Below are 16,634 nucleotides of genomic sequence, written 5' to 3'. Positions count from 1 at the left end.
GTTTGTCTGTATTGTGCTGTTGTTCCAAGCATTGGTGTTTCATTTCATGATGCACTTAGGATGTTGATACATATTATGTGCACAGTGCATCATGAGCAAAGTTGTTGTAGCCTATCATTTCACTTCCTCTAGCTGTGAGAACCATGGCATGAGCACAGCCTGACTTGGCATTGCTGTAGCATAGCCAAAAAGCCTGCCAGCAGCCTACCAAAGGTTGCACTGTGTCCATTACAATGTAGATAAACGCAGCTCTAGTCCTAACCAATAGTTAGGCTACCCATATTGCCAAAGCTAGGAAGCCTAGTGGTTAGGAGCATTGGGCCAGTAACCAAAGGTTGCTGGTCCAAATCCCCGAGCAGACTAGGTAAAAAATCTGTCCATGTGCCTTTGAGCAAGGCACTTAACCCTAATTGCTCCAGGGTTGCCATCAATAATGGCTGATCCCTGGCTCAGACCCCACTCTACAATTCACACATGCACTTGTACATAGGACAAATGTAAGCATCCAGCTGATTATTGTTTCTATAGAGCATTCACGGCCGCAATTTATGTAACATGCCAAAACTTTTGAGATAACAAAAGACATTGGTTTCCCCTATCCATCAGTAGCAAAGTTTTGCCTAAATGCTTATGACAAATCCAGAATAGAAATGAGAATTTCCGCTACAGGACAGGAATTACGTCAAAATAGGGGTGGCATTGCCTTCTGGTGGGGGCCTTTAAAGCTAAATTCATACAATTCTAAACATTTTGCCTTGACATGCCATGATAATATGATATTTGAGTGAGAATGACAAACAAAATCAATGGGTCCCTTGAGGACAGGGCCCATGCGTGCCCTGTCAGTATTTGAGTGATTACTACAAGATTAGATAGCTGGCTTGACAAACTACCAATCTAAAAATGTACATAGCAAATAGTCAGCTAATTGAGTGACCTACATAACAAGAGAAAAACTGCTGATGGACAACCAAATTTCGAAATTGAACCTGGTGTATTTTACTATTCTTACTCTCAATAATAAGTTGAGACCCCGACATATGCGGTTGCTTATGTCGCTTAGGCCTGGAGCCGGCCCTGCAGGCATTAGTCACCGTAAGAAGCTTGCAAGAAGCTTGAGAGGACACCAAGAAAAAACATTTCTCCATTAGCATTAGAAACCTTATCTAACATCACACACATATTCTTCAGATACTGACAGTTTGCACTTTGTGGCCTATAGCAGCATCCTAAAAGATGAGGCTTCAGAAGAAGTAGGTGAACCTGCAACCAAAGCACTTCTACTTCATTTGTCATGAGATCCTCTCTGAGCTTTACAGGAATATTACTCTGAATATATACAGCAACACCTCCCCTAGACATTCCTGTCTTTTCTATAGATGTTACATCCTTGTATTCCTACTGCTGTATCATCAAAGGTGCTGTCTAAGTGAGTCTCAGAAATGGCAAATATATAAATATTATCTAAGATTAGGAAATTACTAATCTCATGAATTTTGTTTCTGAGGCTTCATATATTTAAATGAGCTACCTTTAACCCTTTCCTGGATAGCTTATATAAAACTGAACTCATAATGATAATAGGTTGTATTTCTATTTTTAATATAACAAAGAAGGATTTAATGGATTTTTGAGCAGATTATGTTCAGCAGATGCCTTATCTGGTTTAGCTCGGCTGCAGCAGGGTGCTCTATTCTTCGTGCCACTTCTGCATAGCTGTCTTGCTGGAATGTTGGTCTCTTTTGATTGGGGTGTTGTCCTGTTAGCATGGGGGGTAGTGGGGTGCTGTCCACTCTGGAAGTGGCCTGAGGTTGCAGGGTGGAGCTGGCCTCTCTGGATGGGGCCTGATGGTGTAGAGTTGAGCTGGCCTCTCTGGAAGGGGCCCAATGGTGCAGAGTCATGTTGGCTGTTCTGGATGGGGCCCAATGTTGTAGGGTGGAGCTGGCCTCTCTGGCAGGAAACCGATGGTGTATGGTGGCGCTGGCCTCTCTGGATGGGGCCTAGTGGTGTAAGGTCTAGCTGGCCTCTCTGGAAGGGGCCCGATGGTGCAGGGTGGTGTTGGCTGTTCTGGATGGGGCCCAATGTTGTAAGGTGGAGCTGGCCTCTCTGGCAGGAAACCGATGGTGTATGGTTGAGCTGGCCACTCTTGAAGGGGCCCGATGGTACAGGGTGGTGTTGGCTGTTCTGGATGGGGCCCAATGTTGTATGGAGGAGCTGACCTCTCTGGCAGGAAACCAATGGTGTATGGTGGAGCTAGCCTCTCTTGATGGGGCCTGGTGGTGTAAGGTCTAGCTGGCCTCTCTGGTAGAGGCCCGATTGTGTATGGTGGAGCTGGCCTCTCTGGTAGGGGCCCGATGGTGCAGGGTCATGTTGGCTGTTCTGGATGGCGCCCAATGGTGTAGGGTGGAGCTTGCCTCTTTGGCTGGGGCCTCTTGGTGTAGGGTAGAGCTGTCCTCTCTAGAGGTGGCCTGGTGGTGTAGGGTGATACTGGTCTCTCTGGGTGGGGGCTGGTGGTCATGATCTTGCAGGATGTATGGCAGAGTTCCTCTTATTTTGTTTTTTTCCTTTGTCCCAGAGCAGTTTCTCTCCGTTTCCTAGCAAACACCTTGACAACCTGTTGGTTCAAGTGTACTACGTAGTACATCAGCTATGTGAATGGTGGTTTGCTAAGTAAACATTGTCCAAGAGAGCACAGCCTCTACACAGCTCAGTGTTGTTTCTCTGAATAATGTGGAAGGGAACATCTCCACATGGCAACAGAGTGGACATAGTGATTTTGGTGTTAGGAAATCTCTCTGCAGCTCTAGCTGCCACTTGCTGCATTGCAGGAGCTACATGTCCTCTCATTGCCATCAAATCATTAGTACCTGTGTGAATTATAGTTTGGTCCCATTTAATTTGTTGCTTGACAAACTTTTCAAGGCACTTGCTGTTGTTGGGCACCATAGCTTTCTGACTGACATGCCAGGGAATAGCAGTTTCTGTAATAAATTTCCCATTGGAGTCACATAAAATGAAGACCATAGGGTGCTCTGCCTGTGCGCTGCTCTTGTGGGCTGTGGTGTCTGGAGTTATGTTCTTTGGATAGAGTGGTGTGGGGACCACAGGTGACCTTTCTGTCTTCCTCTCTCCTGAGGGTCCCAGCAGAGCACTGGTGTGAGTATCTTGGGGAGGTTTGATCTTTAACTGACAAGGGGAATGTGCTGGTGTGGGAGGAGGAGTTGTTCTGGTTTTGATTACTTGTGCTGAGTCTGTGTTCCAGAGGTTCCCTATGAGAAGCAGTGGTATTGCCAATGAGGTGATGTGAGGGTGTGGTAGTGAGGGTTGTGGTAGGCTCCAGTTGTTCTCTTAGAGTGTGGATTCTGGTGTCTCTGTGTTGTAGTAATTCTATGACTGCTGACAAGTCCCTTTGTAGCTCCTCCCTGATGTCAGCTACCTCTCTCCTCATGATGCTCTCGACCATTGACAGTTTCTCTCTTAGCTCCTCCTTATCCTGCCTCAGAACCACAATGAAAATGTAAAGGTAGAGAACACACAGAAGGCTGTTGTATAAGAGAGGGAGAAGTGTCTATCCATGTATACGGGTAAGATAGTCTAGCTAGCTACATTTTAAGACATTATATGGTTCTAATTTTGTCAAAAAGTTACAGCATACTGTTAGCTAGCTAGCTAACGTTAGCTGGCTGGCTTGTTAGCTAACGTTACGTGTTTGATCTGTGTAGTAATATTATTCGTAGCTCAGAGTCATTTGCATTGCTAGTTATAGCCTAATGTTAGCTAGCTAGCTAACATTGAACCTGGTTGGTTAGCTACCTGCATATTCATATTCAGTAACGTAATAAGGTGGGATTATGGTTCATTGTTTAGCTAGCTAGCTACATGTCTAAACAAAAGACTTCACTAGGCAAAGTAACCATTTCCCTACACCTTCTGTACCTGTGCATGTGATTTTAGTTGATATAGTATGTGTTTAACAGAGACGGTAATGTGAAGAACATGACCTGCACCAAAGTCAAATTAGGATATAATGTTAGGCCATTGAGACAGTGTCCAAGTTCTAAAATTATCCAGTAGATTGCCATACTTTTATTTCATCATACTCACAACCATAAGCTATTTTCTGTAATTAGCTCGCCATTAACTTGTAAATAATGATCTTGTTGTGAGTTTTTCCTGTAATAATGAAGACAAATGAGCTAAAGTGAAGATGTTGTCAGCTACATGATGGGGTCATTATTTGAACTGGCTAGCCAGCTAACTTAACATTAGCTAGCTTGCTAACAAGCTAGAAACGAAACCAAAACGTTGTTTAGAAAGTTGCTTTTAGATGCCTGGTTTGATAGATTGACATATAATAACTTTATTGGTGTTAAAATACACTAGTTATGCTATTTTGGACCACCAGGCTGCTGATGTAATGCTGTTGTTTTTGTGTATATACTTATACTTATACTCAGTAGAATGTTCATGATGTCACTGTGACAACTGTTGATAGATGTAGTATAAACCTGCCTTTAGTCTGGAAACGTTTGTTGTTTAGTACATGGCCTCACATGTGAATCCTTAAAGAGATGGTTGGGGCTAAAGCTTAAGAGGGTGTGAACGATGCTGAATGGGTGTAGACACAGAAGAGCTCTCCAGTACGTTTACATTCAAGGCCATTTTCTCAAAAGTGAGGTTGGTTATAAGTTTGTCAACTTTCAAAGCAGAATTACTTTCCCATTGTACCTCAACTGTGGTGTATGATATACAATTTTTAGCTCTGTCTCTACTTTTATCCAATGTAAAAAACACAATTTCAAATTTGGCTACATAAGACCGAATCAAGCTGGTCGGTCACAATTTAACAAAAATAATAACATTTTAGGAGGAGCTCTCCCTAACTGCTGCTGCTCAGTTAAATGGTGCTGTCACAGAAAACCAGGCCCTCAAAATAAGGCCTTTTGAAATATGTATTGCATTGTCTTAAATAATGCACATTTAATGATAACATAGACACTAAGGAGCTCACTTGGTGAAGGCCACAGGACTGCAAATGAATGAATTTAACAACCATGTCTCTGTCACTAACCAATATTAGGGACGTAAAATGTTCAGCCTGCTGCACAGACCCTATGGACACTAGTCCAGAGGGCATGGTTACATTGTGCTTAGGATAACTTGTTTACTCTCTCCATGGTTAAAGTAGAACGAAATACAAGTCACTGTTGTAAAAATGTGTGACTGTGCTACATTTATTATCATTATATATAAAAATATTAAATTACTTTGAGATATTTAGTTATGTTATATTACACTAATTTCCCTACGGTGGACAGAACGTGTTTCCCAGCGTTTACAAAATACAGGAATACAGGAAATATACATCCTTTTTACCTCAGATTGGTGATGTTAGTATTACAGTTCATAGTCCTCACGATCTCACAAAAACGATTGCTTAAACCAAATCTTTGGTTTATTACCAGTGTTTTTGTCATACACAGCAGTCAGTAGTGGTACTTTAGAGCGCAGCTGTAATTTTTAGCCCATGGTGTCTTGAAGAAATTCAGGCACTCCTCCCATAAACTTCTCTGGCCTCACATGAATTCATGGATTTGAGCGTTAAGCCATCGTTGAAATGAAAGCCAACCCATGTTGCTATTAAAAGCCAATTTAGGCTTGATCCGGAATTATGGTTGGAGGCTTCGTATGGAGGGTGTGACTGAATTGCGGAGCCTCTAGAAGCATGCAGAGTCCAAATCAAGATCCGTACCGTATCATAGTGCGCCTCTCAAATTTTGTAACAATGCGGTGCGCTCGGCTATACTGTAGCTCTGCATTGACATGATTGGTTGATGGTAGGTGGGGCGGGAGGTCCTGAATAAACACAAACTCACTTCTTTGACAACTTCCTACACAACAGCTCTGCACTCCACAAAGCACAAAAAGTATGTTTACTCTGACTTCTGCGAGGCCGTATTGCATTAAATGCTGTACGGCCATTGCAGACGTCGGATTGACCATGAAGGGCCTTTTAGAAACCGATGTGAGATGGTGATTCGTTGAAGTTATCCAGTCAAAAAAGTGTTGTTTCCTTTTCCGTACTGGCCATCTACCAAAATAATTTTCTCACAGAGATATAAGTTGATAGTAAATGGCTACGACAGTTTGTCATCTGTCAACAGATATACAGTATGTAGTGTACCCAAGTTCATTCAGGTTTGTCTGTTAGAGAAGAGTGCAGACTGTATATGTCCTAGTTCCGTTGATTTCAATACAATATCGATGTGATTAATTTGCACGTACCATTGATTACAGTAGAACAAGCTAATCAATTCCAGCCTTGAGTGACCGCTTGGTAAATATTGGTCCATGTGCAGTTTATAAGGTGCCAATTTAGTAAAATACAAGTAATCTGAACAAGTGTGACACTAAATATCACAACCTATTTCAGCATATTGATTATGAATTTGGATATCTAAAACCAATGTTTTCACACACAACAGGAAGCAGCAATGGTATAATTTTCAAAGTATATTTTAGGAATACAAATTGTACTTTTAACATTGTTTTTCAACAGGATTCTACTTTATCAGGTAAAAACATTCTATGATTGATTTTGATGATATTAGTGAAATTGTGAATGTAATGTTTGTCCTGGCTACCAATACAGTCATGGGTGGTAACTCTACAATTCACTTGAAAGGCAAAGCAACCTGGGAAATATGCAAATAAGGATTTACACTAAGCAGTGTGTTAATTTAGCACTGAAAAGTGTGGACCCGTATAGACACTGGAACAGTGTTACATTTAACACTCTCAGTGCTTCGCAGCTGTCTACCTGCCTTCACCTTAAGAGACTATTTGCTATGACACACACACACACACACACACACACACACACACACACACACACACACACACACACACACACACACACACACACACACACACACACACACACACACACACACACTGCATTGTTGAGGAGAGTTAGCAAATAAGCATTTTACTGTACCGTTTACACCTGTATCCTGTGCATTTGACCAATAAACTTTGATTTGATTTTGATTTTAGCTGCCCCACGATGAGGACAACGAAACCGGGCTCAAGGAATGAACAGTTAAGCCCATGTCCTGGATCTCCCATCATAATAACCAAGGAGCAACATTTTGGAGCAAACTTTATTAGTCAAGGAAGAAGCACACAAACGGTATGAAAGTAAACTTTTGTTTATTATGTTTTAGTATTTAGTATCAATATTATTTATGAGTTCTGGAACGGCCTTATTGACAGTTGAAAATCACTTCAACTTGTGTGTCATACCCCTCAAGCCTAAAATGCATCTGTAGAGGTGAGATCTGTGTCCGAAAGTGCACCCCCATCACACAAGACAGAGGGAGGGCTCTTTGATTGGGCACAAACTAACCTTGAGTCAGCCAACCAGTTGACCTCTGTAATGGGACAGCAGCTGCCCAAATATTTCAGTGGTTTGTTACAACCTAGGTTCATCCGTTATGATCCCTTTTCAGGGAAGCCGTGTCACTAGGTTCAAAATTAAGTTCAGGCTCCCTTATCCTGTACAATAACAATCAACTTGAGCCATGTGCCATGAACAAAGACAATGGAGCTCCTATATGCATTAATGAAGGCCTGTCATAATAGGCCGTGATAGAGGCAAAGGGCAGTCCTCTACCACGTGATTCCATTTGCAGGTGTGTATGTGTGCTCACTTCTGGGATGGTCATTTGACTTTGAAAGGAACATGTGTTCTGCATGGCATGGCATGGTGTGACAGTGTGTGGTTAATCTGGTCCAACGGAGTGAAAGTCGCTGATTGCATGTCTCGCAGCCAACCGTGCACCTGCTTCAGCTGTAGTGCCCAAACAATAACCTCTCATAAGCACACCTGTCTGTCTGTCTGTCTGTGTGTGTGTGTGTGTGTGTGTGTGTGCGTGCGTGCGTGCGTGCGTGCGTGCGTCCATGTGTGCGAGCGTGTGTGTATTAGACACCCAGGTAAAATAGAGTTGTTTGTTAACCTGTTGGGGATAGGGGGCAGTATTTGCACGGCCGGATAAAAAACGTACCCAATTTAATCTGATTATTACTCCTGCCCAGAAACTAGAATATGCATATAATTATTAGCTTTGGATAGAAAACACTCCAAAGTTTCTAAAACTGTTTGAATGGTGTCTGTGAGTATAACAGAACTCATTTGGCAGGCCAAAACCTGAGAGATTCCAAACAGGAAGCGCTCTCTCTGACCATTTCATGGCCTTCTAAGTCATCTCTAACCAAAACAGGGGATCTCTGGCATGACGTGACATTTTCTAACGCTCCCATAGGCTCTCAGAAGGCGCCGGAAATTTGAATCGTGGCTTTGGAGCCCCAGGCTGAAACACATTAGCGCCTTCACTAAGTGGTCTATCAAAGGACAATGAGAATGGATGGGCGCGCACGGGCGTGCACGGGCCGAGTCCATGTTGACTTTCTTTCGTTTTGAACGTATACAGGTTATTCCCGGTCTGAATATTATCGCTTTTTTACGAGATAAATTGATTTTAAACAGCGGTTGACATGCTTCGAAGTACGGTAATGGAATATTTAGAATTTTTTTGTCACGAAATGCGCCATGCTCGTGACCCTTATTTACCATTTCGGATAGTGTCGTGAACGCACGAACAAAACGCCGCTGTTTGGATATAACGATGGATTATTTGGGACCAAACCAACATTTGTTATTGAAGTAGAAGTCCTGGGAGTGCATTCTGACGAAGAACAGCAAAGGTAATAACATTTTTGTTATAGTAAATCTGATTTTGGTGAAGGCTAAACTTGCTGGGTGTCTAAATAGCTAGCCTGTGATGGCTGGGCTATGTACTTAGAATATTGCAAAATGTGCTTTCACCAAAAAGCTGTTTTAAAATCGGACATATCGAGTGCATAGAGGAGTTCTGTATCTATAATTCTTAAAATAATTGTTATGCTTTTTGTGAACGTTTATCGTGAGTAATTTACTAAATTGTTAATAGATTCATCGGAAGTTTGCGGGGGGTATGCTAGTTCTGAACGTCACATGCTAATGTAAAAAGCTGGTTTTTGATATAAATATGAACTTGATTGAACAAAACATGCATGTATTGTATAACATAATGTCCTAGGGTTGTCATCTGATGAAGATCATCAAAGGTTAGTGCTGCATTTAGCTGTGGTTTGGGTTTATGTGACATTATATGCTAGCTTGAAAAATGGGTGTCTGATTATTTCTGGCTGGGTACTCTGCTGACATAATCTAATGTTTTGCTTTCGTTGTAAAGCCTTTTTGAAATCGGACAGTGTGGTTAGATTAACGAGAGTCTTGTCTTTAAAATGGTGTAAAATAGTCATATGTTTGAGAAATTGAAGTAATAGCATTTCTAAGGTATTTAAATTTCGCGCCATGGGTTTACACTGGCTGTTGCGTAGGTGGGACGATTTCGTCCCACATACCCTAGAGAGGTTAATATGTATTTTGGTGTGTATGAAAACTTTGTGTACTCTATCAGGCAGTATTTCCCATCTTATATAGTTTGGTTGTGGATTTATTTAGCACTTTTCCAGTGCTTGTGCCACTCATCACTCACACACTAACTGAATCACTTTTACAGCCAGTGCTTGTGCCCTCCCGCTAAAAAAACACACACTTACAACCCAGTTGGCCATCTCTCAGAGCCTCTTCACACTTACTACACTTTTCGTAAAAATACAGTCAGCTACACATATTACTCAAATGTAAACTTGCATACTTGCTACGTCTCGACAGCTACCTCCAGAGGTAGCACATGACAGTGGCCTGACAGTTGCCCCCCTCTAAGCAGGGCAGTGTAAACTAAATTGTCTCGTTGAGCCAACACGCCTACAGTATAAATGGTAATAGCAGAGAAATGTTTTAGAAACAGGTGAGATGTATAGACATTTTCATAATATTTGAGAATTGTTTTATAGAGTTTTTACCTGAAATTTCACTAATAGCCCTGTTACATTCTGAAATGATGGCCGTAGCTTCCGGCTGCACTGAGCCATGTAAACTATGGAAGCCCATCCCCACCACCAAAACATGTTAAATATAGATCATACAAACAGGATATGTTTTTTTTTTCTTCATTTGTAACATTATGTGGTGATTTCAGAGGAGGCACCACATGTTCCCAGAGTGGTAGGGGGGGGGGGGTGTAATGATGGGACCAGATTAGTTTTCTAATCAGGTTATATGGTATATAAAAAAAAAAAAAAAATAGGGATGCATCATGTAGGCCTTTGAGTTTGTAATAAATAAAGATACTTACACATTATGTCATCACCTACCAGGTGACGTGACGTGTGTCTGCACCAAATACTCTCACTACTGGTGTCCCCCAGGGCTCAGTTCTAGGCCCTCTTCTCTCTATACACCAAGTCACATGGCTCCGTCATATCCTCCAAAGGCCTACCCACTCAAATACCTCTCCGTTACAATTGACCTCTCCACAATGTTGCCCTCCGAGAGTGTAAAGAACCTTGGCGTGACCCAGGACAACCCCCTGTCGTTCTCTGCAAACATCAAGGCAGTGACCTGACCCTACCTCACACAGGAAACAGCGCAGGTCCTAATCTAGGCACTTGTCCTTTCCCATCTGGACTACTGCAACTCACTATTGGCGGGCTCCCCGCTTGTGCCATCAAACCCCTGCAACTTCTCGTGAACGCTTCAGCCCGCCTGGTTTTCAACCTTCCCAAGTACTCTAATGTCACACCTGCTCCTCCGCACACTCCACTGGCTACCAGTCAAAGCACGCATCCACTAAAAGACCATGGTGCATACCTATGGAACAGAAAGAGAAACTGCCCCTCCCTACCTTCAGGTTCAAACCCAACCGGAGCACTCCGTTCTGCCACCTCAGGTCTCTTTGCCCTCCCTACCCTACGGGAGGGCAGCTCCCGCTCAGCCCAGTCCAAGCTCTTCTCTGTCCTGACACCCCAATGGTGGAACCAGCTTCCCCATGAAGCTAGGACAGCAGAGTCTCTGCCCATCTTCCCAAAACATCTGAAGCCCTACCTCTTCAAACAGTATCTTAAATAATCCCCCTCCCCAAACTCTCCTTCTAGTTCTGACTCTACTGATACGTTATTGAGAAAATATGTACTTTCTATGCCTGTGATATGTGGTCGTCCCACCTAGCTATCTGAAGAAGAATGCACGGACTGTAAATTGCTCTGTATAAGAGCGTCTGCTAAATGAATAAAATGTAAAAAATGTAAATTAATTATTCCAGTCAATAATTTTGTATTAAAAAGGCCCGAAGTGTGAATATAAACCAAATTTGATCACATTCCCATTGTCTCAGAACACAAATAAATAGGCCTATTTTAGGCTATAAATACATAGCTTGGGCTATAAAACGTGACGTTAGGTTTACACTGGCCAGGCCCAGATGGGATCATAGGCTTCTCTAGGCTACCTGCAACTGTTGCACTGAATTCACACATACACACGTTTTCCATTGCAATTTGCTTTTACATGTAATAATTTGCATGATATGGATAAAAATTAAGCCTGGTTTGTTGTAATGTTGTAAGGTCGGCCTACTGTACTTTTATATTCATGTGAGAGGGTGAATCATTCGTTTTTGATAGGCTAACGTTACTCGATGAAGGCATGCTATTTGAAACTCTGTGCTTTTGTCTTGAAGCTAAAATGTAACGAGTGTTAACAGACGTGAAAATAAACCCTTTGCCAACCACAACGAAAGGTAAGGCAAGGATATAATATAAAATTAAAAAGTAGAATTCTCTTTCACCACCCGCTCCTCAGACACTCCTTCATATCTCGTAGTGGGAATAGGACCTCAGTCTCACGACCCCTTTGCCTCTCTGCCTCTCTGTCTTCTCCTCCCCCTAAAGGTGTCAGTGTGTGCTCCAGTCATCCAAAACGTTAAGGCCTTTGGCTGGAGTCCAAGTGCTCTAACCCCCCCCCAGTGCAGTGTTCTAGCTGGCAGCTCTAGCTAGCTCTCCTCCCTCCCTAGTCCACTACTCACTGCCTGCTGCACTCCCGGACTCCAGATAGTATCTACTGTATGGAGAGAGGAGGGGGGAATGAGAGGGGGTAAAGGAAGATAGAGCGTTAAGCGGGAGAAGAGAGATACAGTATATGAAGTGAAGTTGGGGAATGAGAGGGGGTAAAGGAAGATAGAGCGTTAAGCGGGAGAAGAGAGATACAGTATATCAAGTGCATTTGGGGAATGAGAGGGGGTAAAGAAAGATGGATAGAGAGAGGGAGACAGGGTAGGTAGTTTGAGAAGGGAGACAGGAGTTAGAACAGTGTGTGTCTATACATGTGTGTGCTTGTGTGTATGCGCATGTGTATGTACAGCATGTGTATGTAAATATCACCTGTCCCTTCCCCACACACACTCAACCATGGCCTACAACACAGTACGTCAGAAGGCAGATAGCAACTTCTTTACCCAGCATACTTAAAGTGGAGTGTGTACGATAGTCGCGCCTGCTATCGTTTTTATTAATAACCTGACCTTGAATCAGGAGGAGGCCTCAATAGCTCTCTCCTTTTAAAAGCACCCCACTGTAGTACAAAATAATAGGAGGAAAGGTCAGTAGGCTACAACTGTACAACACATAATAAGGAAATAAAGAGTGCACTCCCTTTGAGGTACATACAACTCCAAGAAAGAGATGAAAGTTGCACAATTATTACCATAGTCATAAACCCAGTTGCAATTGAAGACATAGAAGTAGACAAAGGTGGCTCATGGAAAGTGTAACCAAGTGTAAACAAAGTGACTTGCCAAGGGGAAGGTTTCCTTGACACAGATTAAGCCTAGTCTAGGACTAAAAAAGCACTTTCAATTCAGAATCTGCATTGAACATGCTTTTTGGTGAAGGACTATGCTTAATCTCAGTCCAGGAAACCAGCTTGAGTACCAGCCGAGTCTAACACAGTCTAGTCTATCAGTTGAGAGTACCAACCGATGCAGCCGGGTGAGAGTGGGCGAGGGTTCGGAGGGTTATGATATGAGTAGGTATAGGAGTCTGCAATGTCTCCAGCTGGCCATGGAGGGGAGGGAGAGGAGGGGAGCCCCCCCTAATTTATCTGAGAGGCTTTTCATTAGCTGGAGACCCAGAGATGCATTTAAACCTTGCCATGACTGCTGCGGCTACACAGCTATATGTTTGCCTCAGCAAACATCACAGGGTTCCCATAATAGCTCAGAAACACTGGTAGGATTGTCAAACATTTGCCTGCCGACAGTGCTTAGCACCTCTGAACAGAGTGTTGGCAGTCAATCTGTTTTGTGTTCACACAGCAAAGGCCTTGCTTTGAAATCATCAGCCACTCAGTCTTAGTAAAATACTCCAAACCACAAGGTGGCAGTAGCGTTGTTTTGCAATGCATGTCCGTGCGTGGAGCTTTATGGTCTAGTCAATGTTAGCTAGTTAGCTGCGCTAATATTGCTATTGGTGAAGAAAGCCTTCGTTGATACTAACCAGATGGCCACAACTAGATAATTAACTAGCAAGATGACAAAGAAATAATTTTATTCACTCTCCATAACCACATACAGACCATAGATACATTTTTAGGTAGCTGGCTAACGTTAGTTAAACGATTAGCATGATTCGCTAGCTAGCTGTTGTGCTAGCTAGGTAAAGTAAAGACACTGCATTCACTCTCGGCAGCCAGCTACAGGCAGCTGCTTCGTGGAAACAGATCCATTGTGAATGAATTATAATGTTACTAGAGTGGCCAGATAGTTAGCTTGGTAAAGCATTTGGTGTTGTGTGCATTGTGCTGCATTTAGCTACCACCTCATTTGTTTCATATGAAGAAAGTGTGTGACTGCCTTGCTCAGTCAGCAATCTAATGTTAGTTAGCTAGCTAGTGCACATTTATAAAATCAAACCAAAAAAAAAACATTCTTCAAGCACAAAACTCCTTAGCTAGACTAAAAGATGTAAACAAATATGTATTAGGCAGCTTTATCGTTTTAGTTAGAACAATTCTCCTGAAAAGAGTGGATTAGACCAGACCACCTCTTTTTTCCTTTCTCTTGTCACTCCTGTCGGCTCTCTCTGATTGGCTCAAAGTCAAGTTTTCGGCCACTGCCGAGCATTGCAATTCTACAAGTAGAAACGGCAGTACCAGGTCGGTACACAGCAGGTACGTCTTTTGTTCTATAGCAAGAGAATGAATGGCCTCCTACAGTGATAAGTACCTATCGGCAGTCTATTGGCAGTCAGATTCTCGGTGTGTTTCATGTTTAACTCTTATAATTACACAAACACACAGACATGCATGCACGCACACACACACACACACACGAGCGCCGCATGCACACACACACTGGTGGGCGGACAGGGCATGGGAGCTTCTGCTAAAACAATCCCACACAATGGCCCACGTAAAATATCCATGTCCTGCGGACGTCGGGAAATGCCTTCAAAACCATCCACTATTAGCAACAGTGAGTGCTATTACCATCAAGTAGGCTTGAGTTTTCCGAGGGCGTTGTGGACAGGGGTGGCGGATGTGTGTAATCCCCTGACTCTGGATCAGAAGGTTGAGTGTTTATTTTTTTTGCTTTAACCCTATCCCAAACTTTAACCCTTACCTTCACCATTCGGAATGAGTGCCTAAACTTCATGTTTTAACCCTATCCAAAACCTTAACCCTTACATTTCTAAATTTGCCATTTGGAACAACTTCAAAATTTGACATTTGGAGAAACGGAACAATACTGAGCAGGAGGAGTCAACCCAAGTTGTCAGAAACACTTCGAAATTGGACGTTAGGAGCAATGTGGATAAACGTCTAATTCTGCAGTGAGACTACGAGAGCTTGTTGAAAATAGGACCTAATTGCACAATGAGCAAGGTTTCATCTCCAGACTGGCTCTGGAACCTGTAGACCTGGGGTTAATCAGTCTGCCTGCCTCCAACCACTAAATGGGACAAGGGTAGAATTACAAGGGGACTGATCAGACAAGCATATGAAGGGTCCCCATCTAAGGCTAGACCAGTGGAGCCTGAATGGAGCCCCTGCCAGACACAGTTGCCCTTAGGGGCGACCGTCTTTTATGTTCCACCAGACAACACTTTTGCGTCTAGGAAGGTTCTTACTGTGAAATTGTTGTTTGGAATCAAGCTGTCGTTAAAACAGAAGCCTCAGAATGCCTGCCTAGCCCTTTCATTATAATCATTTGCAGAATTTCTGGCAATAAAAGCAAATGGATGCAGTTGGCTTCAACTAGCGCTATGGCTGGAGGTGTGGGCTGTGTTTTGGCTCTCCGGGTTGGTTGTGTGTTTGTTTATTATGTTTGACTTGTCCAATCTTGAATGTTTGTTTGTGATGATGATGATATCATAAGCTAAACATGGCACTGACACACACTATACAACGATTAATAATGACAATAGGCATTACAGTATGCCATAAGGTAAAACATCTGTGCATATAGGAATCTGCTCCAAGCCATTTTTCTCATTTGCAATCTGTTATCACAAAACTCACAGTTTGGCTTCCTAATCAGTATGTACATTCAAATGAACTTGCGGTGTGAACACAGGATAACTAAGCGTGATTTGGCATAGCCCACACTTTCTTAATTAGAAAATATCATTTTCCTGTCGTTTCAATATGCCCTGACTTGCACCGTCAAGACTTCGGGCATGCGCTGAATTATAATAAGGTCATACAAAAGTAATGCAGCAGTATCAGCTTACACACAGTGTGCCGACAGGCATTCATAGATACGCATGCTATTCAGATATATTTATGCATGTCTATGTCTATGCACACGAATACGCTGTAAGCACAGGCACAAAAACAGACACACAGCTACAGTAGATATAAGTATTGCCTGTTACAACAGGACAGAGATTTCACTTTCATGTCGACTATCCTTGAAAAACAGAGTAGAAAGAGGAAACGAGAGCTAGATGAGTAAAGAGTGGAGTGAGTCAGAGAAAGAGAAGTAAAGATTCTAATACTGTGTGTTACTTATTTCTCTACTTATTTCTCTATGGGCCCTGGTCAAAAGTAGGGCACAATAAAGGGAATAGGGTGCAATTTGGTCCAAGACACAACATCTAGTCCTTTCTCTCAGAAGTTTGTAGATACAAATCAACTGGATAAGTTTAAGCAATATCCAGCACAGTATCAAAGCTGGAGAAATCTATCAGGTTGACATGTCTAGTCATATTGCTCAGGTCTTCCCAGTTAGCAATAAGCACTCAGAAGGTCAGCGTCCCTCCAGAGGTGCCGGGCGCCATGCAACAGCTTTTTTTGCACAGCCCTCTCTCCCTTCTCCCGACTGGTGACAGCTGCCAGTCGGAGGCGGGATGCTTTTTTCAGCGTCAAGCCGACGGCATGATTACTCCCTGTCGCCTCTTATTTGTATATATTTATGGATTTTTATTATTTGATACATCGGTTGCCATTTGAAAACGGTTTGTTGAAAGTACTGTAATTGATTATGTGTTTGCAAAATATATCAGATAACGAGGGACAGTCCTGGTCACCTGGATCCACCGGTGACAACAAATCAAATCCAATGAAATCAAATGTTATTGTCAATGGCAACAAAAGTGACATAGTATTCAAATAAGTAACATAGGACGCA

The sequence above is a fragment of the Salmo salar genome, chromosome ssa10 (genome assembly GCF_905237065.1).
Source record: "Salmo salar chromosome ssa10, Ssal_v3.1, whole genome shotgun sequence".
In the NCBI taxonomy this organism is placed as follows: Eukaryota; Metazoa; Chordata; class Actinopteri; order Salmoniformes; family Salmonidae; genus Salmo; species Salmo salar.
Note: the sequence above shows the minus strand (reverse complement) of the source record.